Raw genomic sequence first — 27279 nt, forward strand, 5'->3', positions numbered from 1 at the left:
TCGGCACACTACCTCTACATCTACCTTCGGGATTAGTTTTAGACCTCATTAATTGTTATTTGGTGCCATCTTCGAGCATGAACATTATATCTGGATCTTGTTTATTACGAGACGATTATTCATTTAAATCAGAGAATAATGGTTGTTCTATTTATATGAGTAATATCTTTTTATGGTCACGCACCCTTGATGAATGGTCTATTCTTGTTGAATCTCGATCATAGTGATACACATATTTATAATATTAATGTCAAAAGATGCAAAGTTGATAATGATAGTGCAACATACTTGTGGCACTGCTGTTTAGGTCATATTGGTGTAAAGCACATGAAGAAACTCCATGCGGATGGACTTTTGGAATCACTTGATTATGAATCATTTGATACTTGCGAACCATGCCTCATGGGTAAGCTGAATAAACTCCGTTCACCGGAACAATGGAGTGAGCTAATGACTGATACGTCTCCAATGTATCTATAATTTTTGATTGTTCCATGTTGTTATATTATCATTCTTGGATGTTTTACAATCATTTTATATCAATTTTATATCATTTTTTGGGACTAACCTATTGACATAGTGCCCAGTGCCAGTTGCTGTTTTTTGCTTGTTTTTTACATCGCAGGAAATCAATATCAAACGGAGTCCAAATGCAGCGAAATGTTTTGTGCATTTTTTCTGGACCAGAAGACACCCGTTGGGCCAAGAAAGTACCTGAGGGGAGCTCCGAGGGGAGCACAGCCCACCAGGGTGCGCCTGGGGGCCCAGGCATGCCCAGGTGGGTTGTGCCCACCTCGGTGGCCTCCCGCACCGCCTCTTTGCTTTATAAATATCTCAATATTCCATAAACCCTAGGGGAGTCAACGAAAATCAATTCCAGCCGCCGCAAGTTCCAGAACCACCAGATCCAATCTAGACACCATCACAGAGGGTTTCATCATCCTCATTGGCGCCTCTCCGATGATGCGTGAGTAGTTCATTGTAGACCTACGGGTCCATAGTTAGTAGCTAGATGGCTTCCTCTCTCTCTTTTGATTCTCAATACAATGGTCTCTTGGATATCTATTTGATGTAACTCTTTTTGCGGTGTGTTTGTTGGGATCCGATGAACTTTGAGTTTATGATCAGATCTATGTTTTTATCCATGAAAGTTATTTGAGTCTTTTGATCTCTTATATGCATGATTACTTATAGCCTCATATTTCTTCTTTGAATCTTTGGTTTAGTTAGGCCAAACTATAGGAATCAGGAACTTTCCCGTCTGCCATGGCAGACGGCAAAGGCATGCCTGGCGAACGGCAAAGACCTTTGCTGTCAGCCAGCAGACGGCAACACATCCGGCTGAACAAACTACGACAAAGGGCTCTTTGCCGTCTGCTGGCAGACGACAAAGATGCAAAGGCCTTTGCCATCCGCTGGCAGACAACAAAGGGCCTGGACGGTACACGTGGCAGCTTAGGTTCGTTAAGGGGTTAACGACGTGCTTTGCCGTCTGCTGGCAGATGACAAAGACCTTTGCATCTTTGCCATCTGCCAGCAGACGACAAAGTTCCCAAATAGGCCAGCCTAGATGCCCCCAGGTAGCTGCCACATGGCATGCTATGCCGTCTGTTGGTAGACGGCAAAGATGCAAAGGTCTTTGCCGTCCGCCAGCAGACGGCAAAGCTGCCAAATAGGCCAGCCCAGTGCACCCCAGATTGCACAGGTAACTGCCATGTGGCAGCTTTGCCGTCTGCTGGTAGACGGCAAAGAGCCTGTACAACCCCTGTTTTTTTTTCTTAAATCCATTCAATTTCACAGAATTTCATAGATATATATAACAAGTTTCCAACAACATATATATAACAAGTTTCCAACAACAAGTTTCCAACAACATATATATAACAAGTTTCCAACAACATATCCAACATAAAATGGTTTCATCCATACATACATATCCAACAACAAGTTTCCAAAAACATAAATGAAGCACAAGGAGAAGAGTAGACTCCATCAATGCAAGCTTCCTCATCTAAAGGAAATCTGCAAATTGGGAAAGAAGAAAGTTAGAAGAAGAAGAAGAAGAAGAAGAAAAAGAAGAAAAAGAAGAAGAATTTTTCTTCTCTTTCTTTTTCTCCTCCCCTTCTTTATCTTCTTCTTCTTCTAACTAAGGTATGCAAAAATGCCATTTTTAGCTAAGCTAGGTAAAAATTCTAACTGTCGGTCATTTTAGAGCTAAGCTAGGTAAATAGGTCATTCTGGAGCTTAATAAGGTTATTATGTCATTTTGGAGGAAAATAAGCTAAGTCTATGTCATTTTGGAGCTAAACCAAGGTTATCATGCCATTTTTTACCTAAGTATGCTAAGTATGTCATAAATGAATTGAAGAAGCTAAGTATAGGTCATTTTTGAGCTAACCTAGGTAGTTATGCCATTTTTGAGCTAACTAAGCATATTTATTCATTTTGGAGGACGAAATGGCAAGTGTAGGTCATTTTAGAGCTATCCTAGTTAAAATCAGCCATTTTGGAGGTAGGTAAGGTTATTTTGTCATTTTGGAGGAAAATAAGCTAAGTCTACATCATTTTGGAGCTAGACCAAGGTTATCATGCAATTTTTGACCTAAGTATGATAAGTATGTCATAAATGAACTAAAGAAGCTAAGTATAGGTCATTTTTGAGCTAACCTAGGTAGTTATGCCATTTTTGAGCTAACTAAGCATATTTATTCATTTTGGAGGACAAAATGGCAAGTGTAGGTCATTTTAGAGCTATCCTAGTTAAAATCAGTCATTTTGGAGGTAGATAAGGTTATTTTGTCATTTTGGAGGAAAACATGCTAAGTATAGGTCATTTTATAGCTATCATAGGTAAAGTATGTCAGTTTGGAGCTAAGTAAGGTTATTATGTCATTTTCAAGGAAAATAAGCTAAGTATAGGTCATTTTGGAGCTAAACCAAGGTTATTATGCCATTTTACCTAAGTGAGCTAATTATGTCATAAATGAACTAGCTGAGCTAAGTATAGATCATTATTGAGCTATCCTAGGTAGTTATGCCATTTTGTAGCTAACTAAGCATATCAAGTCATTTTGGAGGAAAAAATGCAAGTATAGTTCATTTTTTAGCTATCCTAGGTAAAATATGTCATTTTGGAGCTAAGTAAGGTTATTATGTCATTTTCGAGGAAAATAAGCTAAGTATAGGTCATTTTGGAGCTAAGTAGGTCATTTCTTAAGCTAAGTACGCATTTGTTAAGCAAAACACTTGGGAAAACTTGCCATCATCACGGAGGTGAAGGACCGGTAGGGTTTGCGGCAGTGCTAGACGCAGAAGGACCGGTCGGGGTTGTGCTAGTGCGAGACGGAGAAGGATCGGTCGATGCTTGTCGGGAGGCATGCTACACCAAAGATAATTTGCAATGTCTCGTTAACATGATGCAACTGAAATGTGAATACTAGTAACGAATGACCATTCAAATGAAACTCACCGTGTCTGCTATAACAATCTGGGGCATCGGCGGAGGGCTCTGACCGTTGTTCTGGCACACGGTCTGCACATTTTGTTTTCACGAGTCAGTCATATTAGTTAGTAATGAAACGAACATTACGTGCATGATTTGGCTAATATGTAGGAGAAACTTACCACGAGGAGCTCGTATAGGTCCCGGTGAGACGCGTCGTTCCGGTTCCTCTCCGCCTCCAACAGATTAGCCTTCCTCTCCTCCAACTCCCTCTCCCTCTCTGCCGCCTGGCTGTTTGCCTCCGCTAGAAGCTCCTGGGCCCTAGCCTCGATGGCGAGCTCCATTGGCCATGGACGAGGCCTTATCTCAGGAAGAGAGCTCGTCTGGCGCTTCTTGATCTCCGAGAGAGTTCTAGGACAACGCATCAGTCCATCCCCAATGGCTACCGAGCCATGTTTGCTCCCGTCACCAGATAGCATCACGAGCTCTGGATCAAAAGCACTCTGGCTCAGGTTAAATTCCTCCCCTTTCGTCGCCTTCCCAAAGTCACTGTACCTCACGAGCTTGTTGTGGGAGGAGATGTTGGTGAAGCTCTCTGGATGATTGAGGTCAGACTCAGAGAATGCCTTGGCCTTCTTGTACGGGGCAGTATGGGCCATTGCATAGAGGTCGTACAGCGGTGGCACGTCCTTCTTGTTGTGTCGCGCCTAAAAGAGAGGAACACCATATTAGTTAAGGGCTCAAGCTAGCATGAAGAATGAAATTGCATGAATCGTGAAGCAAACCACATGCCGAGTGATCCCCGTACTCAAACAGGTTGGAGCACACTTATCCCTGGCCTTGCATTTGGGCACGCTTATCCCTGGCCTTGTTGTGGACGGCTAGCCATTGGGGAGAGCACCACTCATCCACCAACGCATCCCAACAGTCCATCCTATCCGCACACCATCTCGGGGGCACCTAAGTAAGAGAAAGAGAAATTTCAGCGCTACGCCTATGAATCAAATCAAGGAAACTAAGTACAAGGCCTTAAGAATAGGTAATTACCTTCATGTACTTCTCCTTACTCAGATACTTGGCGCGACACTTCTTCTTGGCCCTCTTAATGTTAGTCGAGGCGTAGTAGTCTCGAACAGCCTGCACCCGAGCCTCGTGCCGTAAGTTCTGAAGTAGGCGCTTGCACTCGACTTCGACAACCATAGCCGCGTCCGCCTCGTGTTCCTCAAGACACCTGTAGAAGGTCTGCAATCAAACAAGACAACACTGATTAGTACAATCACTAGGTACTGTTGATTTTTAATTCTGTAAAGGAGAAATTACCCAAAACCGCCGGATCACAATGTCGGACACCGTCTCGCACAAGACAGCGTCGACCCTCTCCTCCGGTGGGGCCGGGGCAGCCACGTACAACTCCCAGCTTAGTGCTAGCTGTGGAACCCGACCCTCACCGGGCAATGTGACCAACCCCTGGAAGTTCTGCCGGCAAATCACACCAAGGACCTGGTTGGGCCTGCGGACACGAGGGGCGTGTTTACAACCCCTGCAGTATGACAAGGCCAACACATTAGATATTAATTTTAAGAAACATGAAGGCAAAAGGTCAAAAAAAGAGTAAATGCACTTACTTCTCCCCATTAGGCTCAATCAACCACCTCTGATCATGGGTCGCCGGCACGGGCGGGAGCTTTGTACCACCACGCTGGTAGAGCTTCTTGCCCCCTCAACCAGCTCGCCCTCGCTATAGCTATCGTCAGAAAAGGTGTCGTCGTCACCAGCATGGACACTAGTCTCTGGAGTCACGTGGGACGAAGACTCTGTGACCAGAGTCTCGTGGGACGAAGACTCTGGGACCCGAGTCTCGTAGGACGAAGGCTCGGCGACCCGAGGCTCGTCGGCCCGAGGCTTGTGGATCGGAGTCCAAGACGGGTCCAAGTCAGACGGGTCCACCGGAGATGGAGCACTACGGTGGTCCAGAGAATCAGCTGGGGGTGGCGGCGAGGAAGGCGCAACAGCCTTCCTACCTCTCCTGCCGCGACGTCCACCTCTAGCAGCCCTCTTCGTCCTCCCCCGACCTCTCTCGGTTGAAGAAGAATTGCCCGCCGGTGTCGGCATGCTGTCTACCAGCGCTCTCCGAAGGTGCTGGGGTGGAATAATAGCACCGCTCCCAGCACGCTCCGTGGAAGGAGGCTCGGAGAGCTCTCGACCCGCGCCCACCATCTGTCAACACCTGCAATTACAAAGAATAAACGAAATTGGTACAACATAAACATAATGAAATATTTAAGTGTGTATCATAATAAAATATTTAAGTGTTGAGGCGGGGTCGGGGTGTCGTGTCGGGGTCGGGGTCACGGGGTCGGGCGGATACCCTCGACCCCTCGACACCTCGATCCTCGACCCCTAGACCCTCAACTCCTTTCCACCTCGATCCTCGACCCCTCGACCCCTCGACACCTTGATCCTTGACCCCTAGACCCTCGACTCCTTTCCCCGTTGATCCTCGACCCCTCGATCCTCGACCCCTAGATCCTCGACTCCTTTTCCCCTCGATCCTTGAGCCCTCGACCACTCGGCGACCCTCTTTTTCTACTTTTCCTACTACTTTTTTATCTTCTACTTCTTTTTCTTTATTTTTCATCTCCATTTATATTTCTTTTTCTTCTTTTCCTTCTTCCTCTTGTCTTCTTTTTCTTCTTCAACTAATCAACCTAAATCAACTAATTAACCTAAATCTACTAAAATATACTAACCTAAAATCAACTAAAATCTACTAACCTAAAATCAACTAAAATCTATTAACCTAAAATCTGCTAACCTAAAATATGAAACTTTGGGTTCTTGTCCCACTGGCTTGTGGCTAACTTCTGGACTTGTGTGTCCAAAGTCAAATCACAGAATTTAAACAATATATTTAGGGTTTCTTTGGATTTCACGCATCTTAAAAGAAAAGTGATGCCTTTGGAGAGAGAGAAAGGATGGAAAGTGAAGAGGAAAAACAGAAGAATGAGATTTACCATATCTCAGACATAAGGAATTAAGAATCACGCCTTTTGATCTCAAAAGTCAAAATATTAGAATTTTGGAAGTGATGCCTTTGGATGCTTTACAGGGAAGGAGGTAGCAGCCTGTGCTGCTGTGTTCAACTCCAGCCAGGCTCCCAAAACCTTATATCGCAGCAGGATACATTTTGTTTACTCGGACCGGTCATGCATAGACAAATGAGCTCAAAATTGAGTAGTTTTAGTAGGTTTAGGCTAGTACAAATCAGGTATCATGTGAGAAGTATCTGATGTCTTGACCAGACCAGTTCCCTCTTTTTCGTTGACTGAACCATTTGGGCCAGGCCTTCTTTATCATCTATAGTTATATGATAAGTTACAGGACTCTAGGCAATTTACCATTTTCAAGCCAGATAGAGTCAGATTGGTGTAGGATTCTAGGCCTTTGTATATTGATGTAGCTCAAATTTGACATTGCTCTAATTGGTGAGTTATGGATCATGAAGTCCTTAGGGAAGAGGTGGAGGAGTTGGAAATATTTCTTGAAACTACAACACTACGATACTTATGAGACGGAAGAGGAATGCCTTGCTGATCGAAATCCTCGTGCTCTCAAAGAATAGTGGCAATTTCTAGTTGCATATTGGAGTACTAAATATAAAAAAACTAACCTACAATCTAAATCAACTAATTAACCTAAATGAACTAAATAATTAACCTAAATCTCCTTCTCTTGGCTATGTATAGTAGGGTAAAGCACCCCACTACTAACCTAAATCAACTAATTAACCTAAATCAACTAACTAATTAACCTAAATCTCCTTCTTTTGACTATGTATAGTAGGGTAAAACATCCCACTGCTAACCTAAATCAAGTAATTAACCTAAATCAACTAATTAACCTTAATCACCCCACTGCTAACCTAAATCAACCTAAATCAACTAATCAACCTAAATGAACTAATTAACCTAAATCAAAAAACAACAAGAAAAAAGAAAAAAGGGAAGAAACCTCACCAAGGGGCGGAATGGCGACGGGCGGCGGGGGCGGAGCATCGGGCGGCGGGGGGCGGAGCGGCTACGGGCGGCAGGGCGGCGTGCGGCCTGAGTGGCAGGGCGCTGGGGCGGCGAGGGGTCGGGGGCGTCGGGGGCGGTGGCGGTGGGGTCGGGGGCGGCGGGGGCGGTGGGGGTCGGCGGCGGGCACGGGGACGGCGGGCATGGGGGCGGCGCAGGTGAGGTGAAGGAGAGAGAGAGGGGTGGGGCGCGGGGTAGACCGTTTTTTAGTTAGGTTGAATTTCTTTGTTGTCTGCTAGCAGACGACAAAGAGGGTAGCTAGTGGGGTGGGGCCGGGGGGAACGACCGTTAGGTTGGCTATGCACTTTGCCGTCTACTAGAAGACGGCAAAGAAAGTGCCGTTAGGTGGTTATCGTTAGTGGTCCACCCTCCCTCTTTGCCGTCCGCTAGCAGACGACAAAGCTTCTATACCGTCTGCTAGCAGACGGCAAAGAGCTGGATGACGGCAAACATGATCTTTGCCGTCAGCTCTCTCTTTGCTGTCAGTTTTCTATAAGCTGATGGCCAAGACCTTCTTTGCCTACAACTGGCTGATGGCAAAGATCCTGATTCCAGTAGTGGAGGTGCTCTGTGATGGGTTCGATCTTACAGTGCTTGATCCCAGTGATAGAAGAGGAACCGGCTCGTATGTATTGTTGCCATTAAGGATAACAAGATGGGGTCTATTTCTACAAAAATAGATCTTGTCTACATTATGACATCGTTCTTATTGCATTACTGCATTTTTCCATGAACTTAATACACTAGATGCATGCTGAATAGCGGTCGATGTGTGGAGTAATAGTAATAGATGTAGGCAGGAGTCGGTCTACTAATCTTGGACGTGATGCCTATATAATGATCATTTCCTGGATATTGTCATGATTATTTGAAGTTCTATCAATTGCCCAACAGTAATTTGTTTACCCACAGTATGCTATTTTTCTCGAGAGAAGCCACTAGTGAAATCAACGGCCCCCGGGTCTCTTCTTTATTATATTTGCCTTCGAGATCTATTTTTATTCTCTTTTATTCTCAGATCTATTAATCCAAAAAACACAAAAATACTTTGCTACACTTTATTTTATTTGCGATCTATTTATTCAGTCTATTACAACTTTCTCCCGTCCACATTCCAATTTCTGGCGCCGTTACCCGAAAGGGACTGACAACCCCTTTAACACGTCGGGTTACAAGTATTTGTTCTTTGTGTGCAGGAGCTATTTAAGTGGTGCTGCATGGTTCTCCTACTGGTTTGATAACCTTGGTCTCATCACTGAGGGAAATACCTACCGTTGCTGTGTGCTACCTCTTGAGCTTGCGTTGGTTTTTCCCTTGAAGAGGAAAGGGTGATGCAGCAAAGTAGATTAAGTATTTCCCTCAGTTTTGAGCACCAAGGTATCAATCCAGTAGGAGACAACGCACAAGTCACCGAATACCTGCACAAACAAACACCACTTGCACGCAACGCAATAAAGGGGTTGTCAATACCTTCACGGTTATTTGCAAAGTGAGATCTGATAAAGATGGATAAACGGTAAAGTAATATTTTTGGTATTTTTGGTTTATGGAACGAAAAGTAAAAGATTGCAAAGGAAGTAAATAGGAAACAAAAATTGTAGATCGGAAACTTATATGATGGAAAGTAGACCCGGGGGCCATAGGTTTCACTAGAGGCTTCCCTCAAGATAGAAAATATTACGGTGGGTGAACAAATTACTGCCGAGCAATTGATAGAAAAGCGCAAAGTTATGACGATATCTAAGGCAATGATCATGAATATAGGCATCACGTCCATATCAAGTAGACTGACTCCTGCCTGCATCTACTACTATTACTCCACACATCGACCGACTCCTGCCTGCATCTAGAGTATTAAGTTCATGCAGAACAAAGTAACGCATTAAGTAAGATGACATGATGTAGCGGGATAAACTCAAGCAATATGATGAAAACCCCACCTTTTTATCCTAGATGGCAACAATACAATACATGCCTTGATGCCCCTACTGTCACTGGGAAAGGACACCGCAAGATGAACCCAAAGCTAAGCACTACTCCCATTGCAAGAAAAACCAATCTAGTTGGCCAAACCAAATCGATAGTTTGAAGAGACTTGCAAAGATATCAAATCATGCATATAAGAATTTAGAGGAGATTCAAATAATATTCATAGATAAGTTGATCATAAATCCACAATTCATCGGATCTCGGAATACACACCGCAAAAAAGTATTACATCGAATAGATCTTCAAGAACATCGAGGAGAACATGGTATTGAGAATCAAAGAGAGAGAAGAAGCCATCTAGCTACTAGCTATGGACCCGTAGATCTGTGGTAAACTACTCACGCTTCATCGGAAGGGCAATGGTGTTGATGTAGAAGCCCTTCGTTATCGAATCCCCCCCGACAGGACGCCGGAAAAGGCCCCTAGATGGGATCTCACGGGTACAGAAGGTTGCGGCGGTGGAAAAGTGTTTTCGTGGCTCCCTTGGTAGGTTTTGGGGTATATGAGAATATATAGGCGGAAGAAATAGGTCGGTGGAGTCACGAGGGGCCCACAAGGGTGGGGGCGCGCCCTCCGTCCTTCTGGCGGCCTCGTGGCTTCTCTGACTTGCACTCCAAGTCCGCTGGATGTCTTCGGGTCCAAGAAAAATCATCGTGAAAATTTTATTTCGTTTGGACACCGTTTGGTATTCCTTTTCTGCGAAACTCAAAAACAAGGAAAAAATAGAAACTAGCACTGGGCTCTAGGTTAATAGGTTAGTCCCAAAAATAATATAAAATAGCATATTAATGCATATAAAACATCCAAAACAGATAATATAATAGCATGGAACAATGAAAAATTATAGATACGTTGGAGACGTATGAAGCATCCCCAAGCTTAATTCCTGCTCGTCCTCGAGTAGGTAAATGATAAAAATAGAATTTTTGATGTGGAATGCTACCTAACATATTTATCCATGTAATTTTATTTATTGTGGCATGAATGTTCACATCTGTATGATTCAAAACAAAAGTTTAATATTGACATAAAAACAATAATACTTCAAGCATACTAACAAGATAATATGTCTTCTCAAAATAACATGGCCAAAGAAAGCTTATCCCTACAAAATCATATAGTCTGGCTATGCTCCATCTTCATCACACAAAATATTCAAATCATGCACAACCCCGATGACAAGCCGAGCAATTGTTTCATATTTTTGGTGTTCTCAAACCTTTTCATGTTTCACGCAATACATGAGCGTGAGCCATGGAGATAGCACTATAGGTGGAATAGAAGGTGGTTGTGGAGAAGACAAAAAGAGGGAGATAGTATCACATCAACTAGGCATATTAACGGGCTATGGAGATGCCCATCAATAGATATCAATGTGAGTGAGTAAGGATTGCCATGCAACGGATGCACTAGAGCTATAAGTTTATCAAAGCTCAAAAAGAAAACTAGTGGGTGTGCATCCAACTTGCTTGCTCATGAATACCTAGGGCAATTTGAGGAAGCCCATCGTTTGAATATACAAGCCAAGTTCTATAATGAAAATTCCCACTAGTATATGAAAGTGACAACATAGGAGACCCTATCATGAAAATCTTGGTGCTACTTTGAAGCACAAGTATGGAAAATGATAGTAACATTGCCCCTTCTCTCTTTTTCTCTCATTTTTCTTTTTCTTTCTTTTTTTTCTTTTTTTTCCTCTTTTTTTTCTTTCTCTTTTTTTTCGTTCTCTCTTTTTTTCTTCCTCTCTTTCCCCCTTTTCCTTCCTTCTTTCTTTCTTTTATTTCCTCACATGGGACAATGTTCTAAAAAGGAAGATCATTGTACTTCTATTTACTTACAACTCAAAAATTACAACTTGATACTAGAACACGTCATGACTCTATACGAATGCCTCCGGCGATGTTCTGGGATGTGCAATGAATCAAGAGTGACATGTATAAAAAAATGATGAACCGTGGCCTTGCCACAAATACGATGTCAACTACATGATCATGCAAAGCAATATGACAATGATGATGCATGTCATAATAAATGTAACGGTGGAAAGTTGTATGGCAATATATCTCGGAATGGCTATGGAAATGCCATAATAGGTAGGTATGGTGGCTGTTTTGAGGAAGGTATATGGTGGGTTTAAGGTACAAGCGAAAGTTGCGCGGTACAAGAGAGGCTAGAAATGGCGGAAAGGTGAGAGTGTGTATAATCCATGGACTCAACATTAGTAGTAAAGAACTCACATACTTATTGCAAAAATCTATTATTCATCAAAACAAAGTACTAAGAGCATGCTCCTAGGGGGATAGATTGGTAGGAAAAGACCATCGCTCGTCCCTGACCGCCACTCATAAGGAAGACAATTAGAAAATATCTCATGCTTCAACTTCATTACATAACGGTTCACCATATATACGTGCATGCTACGAGACTCACAAACTTTTAACACAAGTATTTCTCAAATTCACAACTACTCACTAGCGTGACTCTAATATCACCATCTTCATATCTCAAAACAACCACAAGGAATCAAACTTCTCATAGTATTCAATGCACTTTATATGAAAGTTTTTATTATACCCCTCTTGGATGCCTATCATATTATGACTAATTTTATAACCAAAGCAAATTACCATGCTGTTTTAAGACTCTCAAAATAATATAAGTGAAGCATGAGAGTTCAACAATTTCTATAAAGTAAAACCACCGCCGTGCTCTAAAAAGATATAAGTGAAGCACTAGAGCAAAATTGCCTAGCTCAAAAGATATAAGTGAAGCACAAAGAGTATTCTAATAAATCACGATTCATGCGTGTCTCTCTCAAAAGGTGTGTACAACAAGTATGATTTTGGAAAACTAAAAAGCAAAGACTCAAATCATACAAGACGCTCCAAGCAAAACACCTATCATGTGGTGAATAAAAATATAGCCTCAAGTAAAGTTACCGATAGACGAAGACGAAAGAGGGGATGCCTTCCGAGGCATCCCCAAGCTTAGGCTCTTGGTTGTCCTTGAATATTACCTTAGGGTGCCTTGGGCATCCCCAAGCTTAGGCTCTTGCCACTACTTATTCCATAGTCCATCAAATCCTTACCCAGAACTTGAAAACTTCACAACACAAAACTCAACAGAAAATCTCATAAGCTCCATTAGTATAAGAAAATAAATCACGACTTTTGGTACTGCTGTGAACTCATTCTTTATTTATATTGGTGTATTATCTACCGTATTCCAAATTTTCCATGGTTCATACCCCCCGATACTAGCCATAGATTCATCAAAATAAGCAAACAACACATAGAAAACAGAATGTGTCAAAAACAGAACAGTCTCTAGCAATCTATAACTCTCGAATACTTCTGCAACTCCAAAAATTCTGAAAAATTAGGACAACCTGGGCAATTTGTGTACCAATCTAGTGTAAAAAGAATCAGATCAAAATCACGCTCCTGTGAATTATGAAAGTTATTTTCCTGGGCACAAAAGTTTGTGTTTCTCAGTAGGATCAAAACAACTATCACCGTAAGCTATCACAAAGGTCTTGCTTGGCACAAACACTAATTAAAACACAAAGCCGCATCTAACCAGAGGCTAGATGAAATATTTATTGCAAAATAGAACCTAAAAATAAAATTGGGTTGCGTCCCAACAAGCGCTATTGTTAACGCCCTTAGCTAGGCATAAAACACGAATAGATCTAAGTATTATCATCTTTGGCATGCAATCCATAAGTGGCTCCCATAATAGATTCATAAGGCAATTTAATTTTCTTTCTTGGAAGGTGTTCCATACCTTTCCTTAACGGAAATTGAATTCTAATGTTTCCTTCTTTCATATCAATAATTGCACCAATCGTTCTAAGGAAAGGTCTACCAAGAATAATAGGACATGTAGGATTGCAATCTAGCTATATCAAGAACAATGAAATATACGGGCACATAATTCCTATTTGCATCAATAAGAACATCATTAATCCTTTCCATAGATTTCTTAATAGTGGAATCCGCAAGATGCAAATTTAAAGAACAATCATCAAATTCAAGGAAACCTAACACATCACACAAAGTTTCTGGAGTCGTGGAAACACTAGCACCCAAATCACACAAAGCATGGCACTCATAATCTTTGATCTTAATCTTAATATTAGGTTGCCACTCATCATAAAGTTTTCTAGGAATAGAAACTTCCAATTCATGCTTTTCTTCAAAACATTGCATCATAGCATCAAGGATATGGTTAGTAAAAGCTTTGTTTTGATTATAAGCATGAGGAGAATTGAACATGGATTGCAACAAGAAAATACAATCTATTAAAGAAAAATTATCACAATTAAATTCCTTGAAATCTAAAAGAGTGGGTTCATTGCTACCTAAAGTTTTGACCTCTCCAATCCCACTTTTATCAGCTTTTGCATCAAGATCTAAAAATTCCGACATTGGGACGCCTTCTAACTAAAGTTGACTCATCTCTAGTCCCATCTTTATGAAGATTTATATTGGAAAACAAAGATTCAATAGGATTCACATTAATCACTTTAAGATCTTCATCATTATTTTCACGGAAACTAGAGGAACACGCCTTTATAAACCAATCTTTTTTAGCACGCATCTTAGCGGTTCTTTCTTTGCACTCATCAATGGAAATTATCATAGCGTTGAGAGACTCATTTATATTATGCTTGGGTGGAATAGATTTAAGTTTCAAAGAATCAACATCAAGAGAAATTCTATCCATGTTCCTAGCCAAATCATCAATCTTAAGCAATTTTTCCTCAATCAAAGCATTGAAATTCTTTTGCGAACTCATAAATTCTTTAACACTATTATCAAATTCAATGGGCATCTTATTATAATTTCCATAAGGATTGTTGTAGGAATTACCATAATTATTAGAGGAATTACTAGGAAACGGCCTAGGATTAAAATTACGTCTATACGCGTTATTACCAAAATTGTTCCTACCAAAAAAATTCACATCCATAGATTCATTATTATTCTCGATCAAATTAGACAAAGGCATATCATTAGGATCAATAGGAGCACTATTGCTAGCAAATAATTTCATAAGCTCATCCATCTTTCCACTCAAAATATTAACCTCTTCAATCGCATTCACTTTTTTACTAGTGGAAGATCCTTCGGTATGCCATTGAGAATAATTAACCATAATATTATCTAGGAGTTTAGTAGCTTCTCCTAAAGTAATTTCCATAAAATTACCTCCCACGGCCGAATCTAAAAGGTTTCTAGAAGCAAAATTCAATCCAGCATAAATTTTTTGTATAATCATCCACATATTCAAACCATGCGTAGGGCAATTTCGAATCATCAATTTCATTCTCTCCCAAGATTGTGCAACATGCTCATGATCAAGTTGGTTAAAATTCATAATATCATTCCTAAGGGAGGTAATCTTAGCGGGAGGAAAATACTTGGAAATAAAAACATCTTTACACTTATTCCATGAATCAATACTATTTTTAGGCAAAAATGAAAACCAAGTTTTAGCAGGATCTCTAAGCGAGAATGGAAATAGCTTCAGTTTAACAATATCATTATCCACATCTTTTGTCTTTTGCATATCACACAAATCAACGAAATTGTTTAGATGCGATGCAGCATCTTCACTAGGAAGGCCGTAAAATTGATCTTTCATAACAAGATTCAACAAAGCAGCATTAATTTCATAAGATTCCGCATTAGTAGCGGGAGCAATCAGAGTACTAATAAAATCATTGTTGTTGGTGTTGGAAAAGTCACACAATTTGGTATTCTCTTGAGTCATCGTGACAAGCAAGCAATCCAACACACGAGCACACGAAAGGCAAGTGAAGAAGACGAACGGAAGAGGGGTGAAGACAAAGGCAAATATTTTCGAAAATCATTTTAGAAGTGGGGGAGAGGAAAACGAGGCGAATGTCGAATAATGTAATGCAAAGTATGAGAGTTTATGATGGGTACTTGGTATGTCTTGACTTGGCATAGATCTCCCTGACAACGGTGCCAGAAATTCTTCCTGCTACCTCTTGAGCTTGCGTTGGTTTTACCCTTGAAGAGGAAAGGGTGATGCAGCAAAGTAGAGTAAGTATTTCGCTCAGTTTTGAGAACCAAGGTATCAATCTAGTAGGAGACAATGCACAAGTCACTGAATACCTGCACAAACAAACACCAACTTGCACCCAACGCGATAAAGGGGTTGTCAATCCCTTCACGGTTATTTGCAAAGTGAGATCTCATAAAGATGGATAAACAGTAAAGTAATATTTTTGGTATTTTTGGTTTATGGAACAAAAGTAAAAGACTGCAAAGGAAGTAAATAGGAAACTAAAATTGTAGATCGGAAACTTACATGATGGAAAGTAGACCCGGGGGCCATAGGTTTCACTAGAGGCTTCTCTCAAGATAGAAAATATTACAGTGGGTGAACAAATTACGGCCGAGCAATTGATAGAAAAGTGCAAAGTTATAATGATATCTAAGGCAATGATCATGAATATAGGCATCACGTCCATATCAAGTAGACCGACTCCTGTCGGCATCTACTGCTATGACTCCACACATCAACCGACTCCTGCATGCATCTAGAGTATTAAGTTCATGAAGAATGGAGTAACGCATTAAATAAGATGACATGATGTAGCGGGATAAACTCAAGCAATATGATGAAAACCCCATCTTGTTATCCTCGATGGCAACAATACAATACGTGCCTTGCTGCCCCTACTGTCATTGGGAAAGGACACCGCAAGATTGAACCCAAAGCTAAGCACTTCTCCCATTGCAAGAAAAACCAATCTAGTTGGCCAAACCAAATCGATAGTTCGAAGAGACTTGCAAAGATATCAAATCATGCATATAAGAATTCAGAGGAGATTCAAATAATATTCATAGATAAGCTGATCATAAATCCACAATTCATCGGATCTGGGAAAACACACCGCAAAAAAGTATTACATCGAATAGATCTCCAAGAACATCAAGGAGAACATGGTATTGAGAATCAAAGAGAGAGAAGAAGCCATCTAGCTACTAGCTATGGACCCGTAGGTCTATGGTAAACTACTCACGATTCATTGGAAGGGCAATGGTGTTGATGTAGAAGCCCTCCGTGATCGAATCCCCCTCCGGCAGGATGCCGGAAAAGGCCCCTAGATGGGATCTCACAGGTACAGAAGGTTGCGGCGGTGGAAAAGTGTTTTCGTGGCTCCCCTGGTAGGTTTTGGGGTATATGAGAATTTATAGGCGGAAGAAATAGGTCTGTGGAGTCATGAGGGGCCCACAAGGGTGGGGGGCACACCCTCCATGCTTGTGGACACCTCGTGGCTTCTCTGACTTGCACTCCAAGTCCGCTGGATGTCTTCTGGTCCAAGAAAAATCATCGTGAAAGTTTTATTCTGCTTGGACTCCGTTTGGTATTCCTTTTCTGCGAAACTCAAAAAACAAGGAAAAAACAGAAACTGGCACTGGGCTCTAGATTAATAGGTTAGTCCCAAAAATAATATAAAATAGCATATTAATGCATATAGAACATCCAAAACAGATAATATAATAGCATGGAACAATAAAAAATTATAGATACGTTGGAGACGTAGTTCAAGCCAACATCAATGACTTATGAAAATAATACATACCGATGTATGTGGTCCGATGAGTATTGAGGCATGCGGCGGGTATCGTTATTTTCTGACCTTCACAGATGATTTGAGTAGGTATGGATATACTACTTGATGAAACACAAATCTGAAACATTTGAAAAGTTCGAAGAATTTCAGAGTGAAGTAGAGAATCATCGTATCAAGAAAATAGAATTTCTACGATCCGATCGTGGAGGTGAATATTTGAGTTACGAGTTTGGCCTTCATTTAAAATAGTGTGGAATTTTTTCACAACTCACGCCACCTGGAACACCACAACGTAATGGTGTGTCCAAACGTCATAACCATACTTTATTAGATATGGCGCGTTCTATGATGACTCTTACCGATTTATCACTATCGTTTTGGGGTTATGCATTAGAGACAGCCGCATTCACGTTAAACAGGGCACCGTCTAAATTCGTTCAGACGACACCGTATGAACTATGGTTTGGCAAGAAATCTACGCTGTCGTTTCTTAAAGTTTGGTGATGCGACAATTATGTCAAAAGGCTTCAGCCTGATAAGCTCGAACCCAAATCGGAGAAGTGCGTCTTCATATGATACCCTAAGGAAACTATTGGGTACACCTACCACAGATCTGAAGGCGAGATCTTTGTTGCCAAGAATGGGTCCTTTCTAGAGAAGGAGTTTCTCTCGAAAGAAGTGAGAGGGAGGAAAGTATAACTTGATAAGGTAATTGTACCTTCTCTTGAATTAGAAAGTAGCACATCAGAGAAAACAGTTCCCGTGATGCCTACACCAACTATAGATGAAGATAATGATGATGATAATGAAACTTCGGATCAAGTTACTACTAGACCTCATAGGTCGACCAGAACACGTTCCGCACTAGAGTGGTACGCTAATCCTGTCTTGGAAGTCATGTTATTAGACCATGGCGAACCTACGAACTATGAAGAAGTTATGATGAACCCATATTTCGATAAATGGCTTGAGGCCATGAAATCTGAGATAGGATCCATGTATGAGAACAAAGTATGGACTTTGGTGGACTTGCCCGATGATCGGTAAGCCATCGAGAATAAATGGATCTTCAAGAAGAAGACATACGCTGATGGTAATGTCACTATCTACAAAGCTCGACTTGTCGCAAAAGGTTTTCGAAAAGTTCAAGGGGTTGATTACGATGAGACTTTCTCACTCGTAGCGATGCTTAAGTCTGTCCGAGTCATGTGAGAAATTCTTGCATTTTATAATTATGAAATCTGGCAAATGGACGTCAAAACTGCATTCCTTAATGGATTTCTTAAAGAAGAGCTGTATATGATGCAACCAGAAGGTTTTGTCGATCCTAAAGGTGCTAACAAAGTGTGCAAGCCCCAACGATCCATCTATGGACTAGTGCACGCTTCTCGGAGTTGGAATATACACTTTGATGATGTGATCAAAGCATATGGTTTTATACAGACTTATGGTGAATCATGTATTTAGAAGAAAGTGAGTGGGAGCTCTGTAGCATTTCTGATATTATATGTGGATGACATTGTTGATTGGAAATGATATAGAATTTCTAGATAGCATAAAAGGACACTTGAATAAGAATTTTTTCAATGAAAGACCTTGATGAAGCTACTTACATATTGGGCATCAAGATCTATAGGGATAGATCGAGATGCTTAATAGGACTTTCACAAAGCACATACCTGGGCAAAGTTTTGAAGAAGTTCAAAACGGATCAGTCAAAGAAAGGGTTCTTGCCTGTATTACAAGGTGTGGAATAGAGTCAGACTCAAAGCCCGACCACGGCAGAAGATAGAGAGAAAATGAAAGTCATTATCCATGCCTCAGCCATAGGTTATATCATGTATGCTATGCTGTGTACCAGACCTGATGTGTGCCTTGCCATAAGTTTGGCAGGGAGGTACCAAAGTAATCCAAGAGTGGATCACTGGACAGTGGTCGAGAACATCCTAAAGTACCTGAAAAGGACCAAGGATATGTTTCTCATTTATGGAGGTGACGAAGAGAACGTCATAAATGGTTACGTCGATGCTAGCTTCGACACTGATCCGGATGACTCTAAGTCACAAACTGGATACGTATTTATATTGAATGGTGGAGCTGTTAGTTGGTGCAGTTCCAAGCAGAGCATCCTGGTGGGATCTACATGTGAAGCGGAGTACATAGCTGCTTCGAAAGCATCACATGAAGGAGTCTGGATGAAGGAGTTCATATCCGATCTGGGTGCAATACCTAGTGCATCGGGTCCAATGAAAATCTTTTGTGACAATAGTGGAGCAAGTGCCTTAACAAAGGAATCCAGGTTTCACAAGAGAACCAAACACAACAAGAGATGCTTCAACTCCATTCGTGAAAAGGTCAAGGATGGAGACATAGAAATTTGCAAAATACATACGGATCTGAATGTAGCAGACCCGTTGACTAAGCCTCTTCCGGGAGCAAAACATGATTAGCACCAAGACTCCATGGGTGTTAGATTGATCACAATGTAATCTAGATTATTGACTCTAGTGCAAGTGGGAGACTGATGGAAATATGCCCTAGATGCAATAATAAAGTTGTCATTATTATATTTCCTTATTCATGATGAAGGTTTATTATTCATGCTAGAATTGTATTGATCGGAAACTTAAATACATGTGTGGATACATAAACAACTATCATGTCCCTAGTACGCCTCTACTAGACTAGCTCATTGATCAAAGATGGTTAAGGTTTCCTAACCATGCACATGTGTTGTCACTTGATAACAGGATCACATCATTAGGAGAATGATGTGATGGACAAGACCCATCCGTTAGCTTAGAATATGATCGCCCAGTTTATTGCTATTGCTTTCTTAATGTCAAATACACACTCCTTCGACTATGAGATCATGCAACTCCCGCATATCGGAGGAATACCTTGTGTGCTATCAAACGTCACAACGTAACTAGGTGATCATAAAGATGCTCTACAAGTATCTCCGAAGGTGTCTGTTGAGTTGGCATCGATCGAGATTAGGATTTTTCACTCTGTGTATCAGAGAGGTATCTCTGGGCCCTCTCGGTAATACACATCACAAGAAGCTTGCAAGAAAAGTGACTAAGGAGTTAGTTATGAGATTATGTATTATGGAACGAGTAAAGAGACTTGCCGATAATGAGCTTGACTAGGTATGAAGATACCGACGATCGAATCTAGGGAAAGTAACATACCGTCAGACAAAGGGAATTACGTATGCTGTCATAAGGTTCGACCGATAAAGATCTTCATAGAATATGTAGGAACCAATATGGGCATCGAGATTCCACTATTGGTTATTGACCGGAGAGGCATCTCAGTCATGTCTACATCATTCTCGAACCCGTAGGGTCCGCACGCTTAACGTTAATGACGATATAATATTATATATGAGTTATGTGATTTGGTGACCTAATGTTGTTCGGAGTCCCGGATGAGATCACGGACATGACGAGGAGCTACAGAATGGCCCGGAAGTAAATATTGATATATAGGACAATGTTATTTGGTCGCCGGAAAGGTTTCGGAGTGTATCGGGTAATCATCGGATCACCGGAAGGGGTTTCGCGAAGCCCCTGGAGGTTAATAGGCTTTATAGGCAGAGAGGGGGAACACACCAGCACACAAGGGGCTGGCGCGCCCCTTCCCTTGTCCGCCGGCCCTATGGATGGAAAGGGGGGAGGGCTAGCCCCTCTTTCCTTCCCTCCACCTAAGAGGAAGGAAAGGGGGGGGGGGCGCCACCTCCTCCTGCCTTCCCCTCGCAGGCAAACAAGGAAGGGGGGCGCCAAAGGGCAGGCGCCGAAGGTGGCTGGCCGGCCACCTTGGGGCGCACCCAAGGTTGCCTCCCCTCCCCCACCTATATATATGAGAGGGAGGGGCGCCACACAAACCGACGATAATCTCTTAGCCGTGTGCGACGCCGCTGTCCACAGTTTAGTCCCCCATCTAGTTTTCCGCGGTGCACAGGGAAGCCCCGCGGGAACAATTTGACCACCACCGTCACCACGCCGTCGTGGTGCCAGAACTCATCTACTACTTCCCCCGTCTTGCTGGATCAATGATACGTCTCCAATGTATCTATAATTTTTGATTGTTCCATGCTATTATATTATCTATTTTGGATGTTTTACATGCATTAATATGCTATCTTATATTATTTTTGGGACTAACCTATTAACCTAGAGCCCAGTGCCAGTTTCTTTTTTTCCTTGTTTTTGAGCTTCGTAGAAAAGGAATACTAAACGGAGTCCAAACGGAATAAAATTTCACGATGATTTTTCTTGGACCAGAACTCACCCAGGGGACTTGGAGTGCAAGTCAGAAGAGCCACGAGGCAGCGGCAAGGGTGGAGGCACGCCCTAGGGGGGCGCCCCCTACCTTGTAGGCCCCTCGGTGACTCCATGACCTAGATCTTCCTCCTATATATTCACATATATCCCAAAACCCTCAGAAGCATCCACGAAAACTCTTTTCCACCTCCGCAACCTTCTGTTCCCATGAGATCCCATCTTGGGGCCTTTTTCGGCATCCTGCCGGAGGGGGATTCGATCCCGGAGGGCATCTGCATCAACTCTATTGCCCTTCCGATGAAGCGTGAGTAGTTTACCTCAGACCTACAGGTCCATAGCTAGTAGCTAGACGGCTTCTTCTCCCTCTCTTTGATTCTCAATACCATGTTCTCCTCGATGTTCTTGGAGATCTATTCAATGTAATCTTCTTTTGCGGTGTGTTTGTCGAGATCCGATGAATTGTGGATTTTTGATCAGCTTATCTATGAATATTATTTGAATCTTCTCTGAATTCTTATATGCATGATTTGATATCTTTGTATTTCTCTTCGAATTATCGATTTGGTTTGGCCAACTAGATTGGTTTTTCTTGCAATGGGAGAGGTGCTTAGCTTTGGGTTCAATCTTGCGTGATTTCACCTAGTGATAAAGTAGGGGTAGCGAGACACGTATTGCATTGTTGCCATCGAGGATAAAAAGATGGGGTTTTCATCATATTGCTTGAGTTTATTCCTCTACATCATGTCATCTAACTTAAGGCGTTACTCCGTTCTTTATGAACTTAATACTCTAGATGCATGCTGGATAGCGGTCAATGTGTGGAGTAATAGTAGTAGATGCATGCAGGAGTCGGTCTACTTGACACGGACGTGATGCCTATATTTCATAATCATTACCTTGGATATCATCATAACTTTGTGCTTTTCTATGAATTGCTCGACAGTAATTTGTTCACCCACCATATTATTTGCCTTCACGAGAGAAGCCTCTAGTGAAACCTATGCCCCCATGTCTATTTTTCATCATATTAGTTTCCAATCTTTTATTTTCAGATCTATAAACCAAAAAACCCAAAAATATTTTATCTTTTGTTTAGTTCTATTTATCTCTATCAGATCTCACCTTTCCAAGTGACCGTGAAGGGATTGACAACCCCTTTATCGTGTTGGGTGCAAGTGTTTGATTGTTTGTGTAGGTACATTTTTTGGGGACTTGCGTGTTCTCCTACTGGATTGATACATTGGTTCTTAACTGAGGGAAATACTTATCTCTACTGTGCTGCATCACCCTTTCCTCTTCGAGGGAAAAACCAACGCAAGCTCAAGAAGTAGCAGGAAGAGTTTCTGGTGTCGTTGCCGGGGAGATATATGTCAAGCCTACCAAGTACCCATCATAAAACTCTCATCTCTTGCATTACATTATTCGCCATTTGCCTCTCGTTTTCCTCTCCCCCACTTCTAAAACGATTTATGAAAATATTTGCCTTTTTTCGCCCTTCTTCCGTTTGTATTCTTGTTTGCTTTTTGTTTGCCCGTGTGTTAGATCGTTTGCCTTGTCTTTATATTGCCTCATATCATGATAAATGTTTATTATTCATGCTAGAATATTTTTAACCGGAAACTTGATACATGTGTGAATACATAGACAAAACACCGTGTCCCTAGTAAGCCTCTACTGGACTAGCTCGTTAATCAAAGATGGTTAAGTTTCCTAACCTTAAACATGTGTTGTCATTTGATGAATGAGATCACATCATTAGGATAATGATGTGATGGACATGACCCATCCGTTAGCTTAGCTTATTGATTGTTCAGTTTTATTGCTATAGCTTTCTTCATGTCATATACATATTCCTTTGACTATGAGATTATGCAACTCCCGGATACCGGAGGAAGACCTTGTGTGCTATCAAACGTCACAACGTAACCGGGTGATTATAAAGATTCTCTACAGGTATCTCCGAAGGTGTTTGTTGGGTTGGCATAGATCGAGATTAGGATTTGTCACTCCCAGTATCAGAGAGGTATCTCTGGGCCCTCTCGGTAATACACATCATAAGAAGCCTTGCAAGCAATGTGACCAATGAGTTAGTTGCAGGATGATGTATTACGAAACGAGTAAAGAGACTTGCCGGTAATGAGATTGAACTAGGTATGAAGATACCGACGATCGAATCTCGGGAAAGTAACATACCGATAACAAAGGGAATAACGTATCTTGTCATAATGGTTCGACTGATAAAGATCTTCGTAGAATATGTGGGAGCCAATATGAGCATCCAGGTTCCGCTATTGGTTATTCACCGGAGAGGAGTCTCGGTCATGTCTACATAGTTCTCGAAACCGTAGGGTCCGCACGCTTAACGTTCGATGACGATTTGTATTATATGACATATGTGATTTGGTGACCGAATGTTGTTCGGAGTCTCGGACGAGATCACAGACATGACTAGGAGTCTCGAAATGGTCGAGAGGTAAAGATTCATATATAGGACGATGATAGTCAGACACCGGAAGTGTTCCGGGGGTACCGGGTACATACCGGGTCACCGGAAGGGGTTCCGGGCACCCCCCGGCAAAGATATGGGCCTATTGGGCCAAGAGGGGAAACACAGCAGCCAGCATGGGCTGCTACACCCCCCATGTAGGCCGAATAGGAAGGGGAAGGAAAGGGCGGAAGAGAGAAAGGAAGGGGAGGGATTTGGCCTCCCCCTTCCTTCTCTCCCCCTCCTCCTTCGTTCTCCCTCCGGATGAATATGGAAGGAGGGAGGCCGAATTGGGAGGCGCCCAAGTAGGATTCCTCCTACTTGGGGCGCCCCCTTGGCTACCTCTCCTCCCCTCCAACCTATATATATGAGGGGGGGGGCACCGCTAGAACACACAACATTGATTCCTAGCAGTGCGGCGCCCCCCTCCACAGTTTACGCCTCCGGTCATATTGTCGGAGTAAATGACCACGGGTAGCCTCATCGACCCCCATGGTATTTCCAGACATCGGGGCTAGCTGAGCCCCTCATACCTCCCGGACGAACGACTGGCTTCTCGGGCCAGCTAGTCTAGGAGACCGACTGCTAGAAGATGGCAAGACATCACAAGGCGGCCACGACGAAGCCGACTCCTAGCAGGCGGCCCCTCGTCCCCTCAAAGTTTGCACCCACATAACCACGACGGGATAGGGCGTGGCTACAGTGCAACCTGCCATCCCCAAATCCAGGGCGGATCGTGGCCACAGTGCGGTGCACCAAGCGGACACCCCTCGCCCGGTGCGGCACTGTGGCCACGCAGCCTGTGACATCACTTACGACAGAGGGAGCCACGCTCCCACGACGGGCGATCGGTACGGCCCGCACGCGGCGGGCCCTACCTGTCCGCGAGCCACCAGAAGGTGGCGAATCCCAAGTAGGTGGCAACGAGGGCGGCCCGACTCCTAGCAGGCGGCCCCCTCCCCCTCGGAGTCTGCGCGCCATTAACCAGAAGAGACGGGGTGTGGCTACAGTGAGCGCTCGCCAGGCGGCGGGACTGTAGCCATGCTCTCCCCGACAAAGCCTCCATCATCAGGAGCAAGGCTACCGTATAAAGCAGACAGCATGGCCCGCAGGCGGCGGGCCCTACCTGTCGGCCGAGATCATGGCAGCCGGCGGGACCCACCAAGCGGCGGGCCCAGCAGCCGGCGGAGAAGCCGGCGCCCAGAGACGCTGACGGCCGGGTCCTACCCCCGGCTGGATTACCACTGTACCCCTGGGGGGGTAGGCCTATATAAACCCCCAAGGCTTCCCCATGCAAGGGGTTCAGAACCTTTGAGGTCACACACACCCATATAGAGAGAGGAGTAGAGCTAGCCTTGCCCTTCTTCTCCTCTAGCCGAACAGCTCAAGGAGCAATCTTGTAGCTACTCTATTGACGATAGTCATCATGCAGAGACCCCGTAGAGCAGGACTAGGGGTGTTATCTCCACGGAGAGCCCCGAACCTAGGTAAGATTCGCAGGCATATGCAGTCTCGCTCACGCCCGCTTCTAGAGCCCGGTGACGTACTCTTGTCCCCATCCATGATAAGCCACCCCTGGCATATGTCGCTAGATATCCCCGACATTTGGCGCCCACCGTGGGGCAAGGTGCACCGTCATCTGGAAACACGTTCTGGATGGGAACCCTCTTCCTTCCTAGCGAGCGCAGTCAGCCCGGCACGCCCGATGGCGTATGCGTCGACATGCTGCGCAGCGCGGAGGCCACTTGCGCCATGAGCTGCCTTGCTGATCTCATCAGCGGAATCCGCCTCTCCGATGAGCCTGTGCCCGACGCCGGGGCAGCCAGCTTAGAGAGCTGCCTCGTCGATCTCCTCTGCAAGCTCCACATTGCCAACAAGCCTGCCTCCGATTTGGAGTCCGTCGGCACCATCGACCCGCCTGTCGACATGATCATCGACACCGACGCCGCACCCTCTGATGCCTTCCCTGGCGACGTGGTTATCATTGACGACCCTCTCCCTCGCGCGGACAGCAGTGCCAGCACCGTCACGGAGGTGCTGGTCAGCAGCCACGACGCAACCTCTGATGGAGCCGGCCAGGACCCGCTGCAGGCGGCGATGCGGGACCTGTCCACGCCCATAGCGCCTGGTGCAGATGGCGAGACGCTGGAAGTGTGCCGTGTTGCGCTCATCGACAGCGGCGGCAAGCTGGCGGCCATGAGAGGCCTCACCGAAGCCTACCAGCACGAGATCGACTGCGCCGTCTGCAGCACGCCGGCTGCTGGTGAACCCAGTCGTGCGGGCACGGTTCGGCAGCGCGATGCGCCATCGCCAGCATGTTGGGGACTGACCGCCCGGTCTACGCCATGCCTCGGCAGGCGGCGGCAGACAAGCTGGACCACTTGGAGGGCGACAAGCAGCGCTGCATGATGGAGCGCGTCCAGTAGCTCCTTGACGCGTCTGCCATGCAGCAGGAAGCTCGCCGCCGTGTGCTGGAACCCGGCGTGCAAGCTGAGAATCATCCCCCCCGCCGTGAGCACGGGGCGACCTCCCGGTCGCTGACATCGGCGCCCGCGACTGACGAGATCGAGAGCCGGCTGCTAGCCACAGTCGCACACGCATCACCATTGAGCGCGACCAAGACGGCCGCCCACGAGCAGTGGAACGACGGGACAATCGTCCGCCTCCCCCGCGCAGGGAGAGGTGCGTTTCCCCGCCGCCTGTTGAGCACCCGACTCTCGGAGGCCGGCTAGGCCCCCGTGAAGGAGTCGGAGAAAGCGATGCAATCGGTCCGGCCTGTTTTGGTTCCTGCATTCGCGACGAGCCCTTCCCCAAATGGTTCTCGCTCCCTCGAGATATGCCCAAGTACAACGGCTCCATGAAGCCGGAGGATTGGCTGGTCGACTACTCCATCGCTGTAAGCATAGCAAACGGCAACAAGCGCGTTGCCGTGAAGTACGTTCCTTCTCCTTTGAGCAAACCCTTGACGCTGCCTGCAAGTTCCGCAGCGGCACGAAGCCGTCCAACCACACCACCCGGAAGTGCCACTGTCTTACCCGCATTGCCAAGGGCAAAGGACTGCCGGCCCGGTGGCTCCGCCTCTTGAGCAGCCGGTGGCCCGTCCAGTCGCCGCCATCCAAGATGAATTCCCCGAAGAGCATGGAACCTACATCGTCTTCACCAGTGTGGCCGACGACAAGCATAGTCGGCGTCAGCAGCACCGCGAGGTGAATGTTGTCGCCTCTGAAGTCCTAGAGTTCATGCACTAGTCCGAGAGGCCCATCAGCTGGAGCCGCGTCGACCACCTGGAGGTGATGCCTTCTCCGGGTTCCTACGCCATGGTGCTGGATGCCACCTTTTCGACGGAGAGACGAGCCTTTCGCTTTTCCCGAGTCCTGATAGACGGC

This window comes from Triticum aestivum, chromosome 2D (genome assembly GCF_018294505.1).
Source record: "Triticum aestivum cultivar Chinese Spring chromosome 2D, IWGSC CS RefSeq v2.1, whole genome shotgun sequence".
Lineage (NCBI taxonomy): Eukaryota > Viridiplantae > Streptophyta > Magnoliopsida > Poales > Poaceae > Triticum > Triticum aestivum.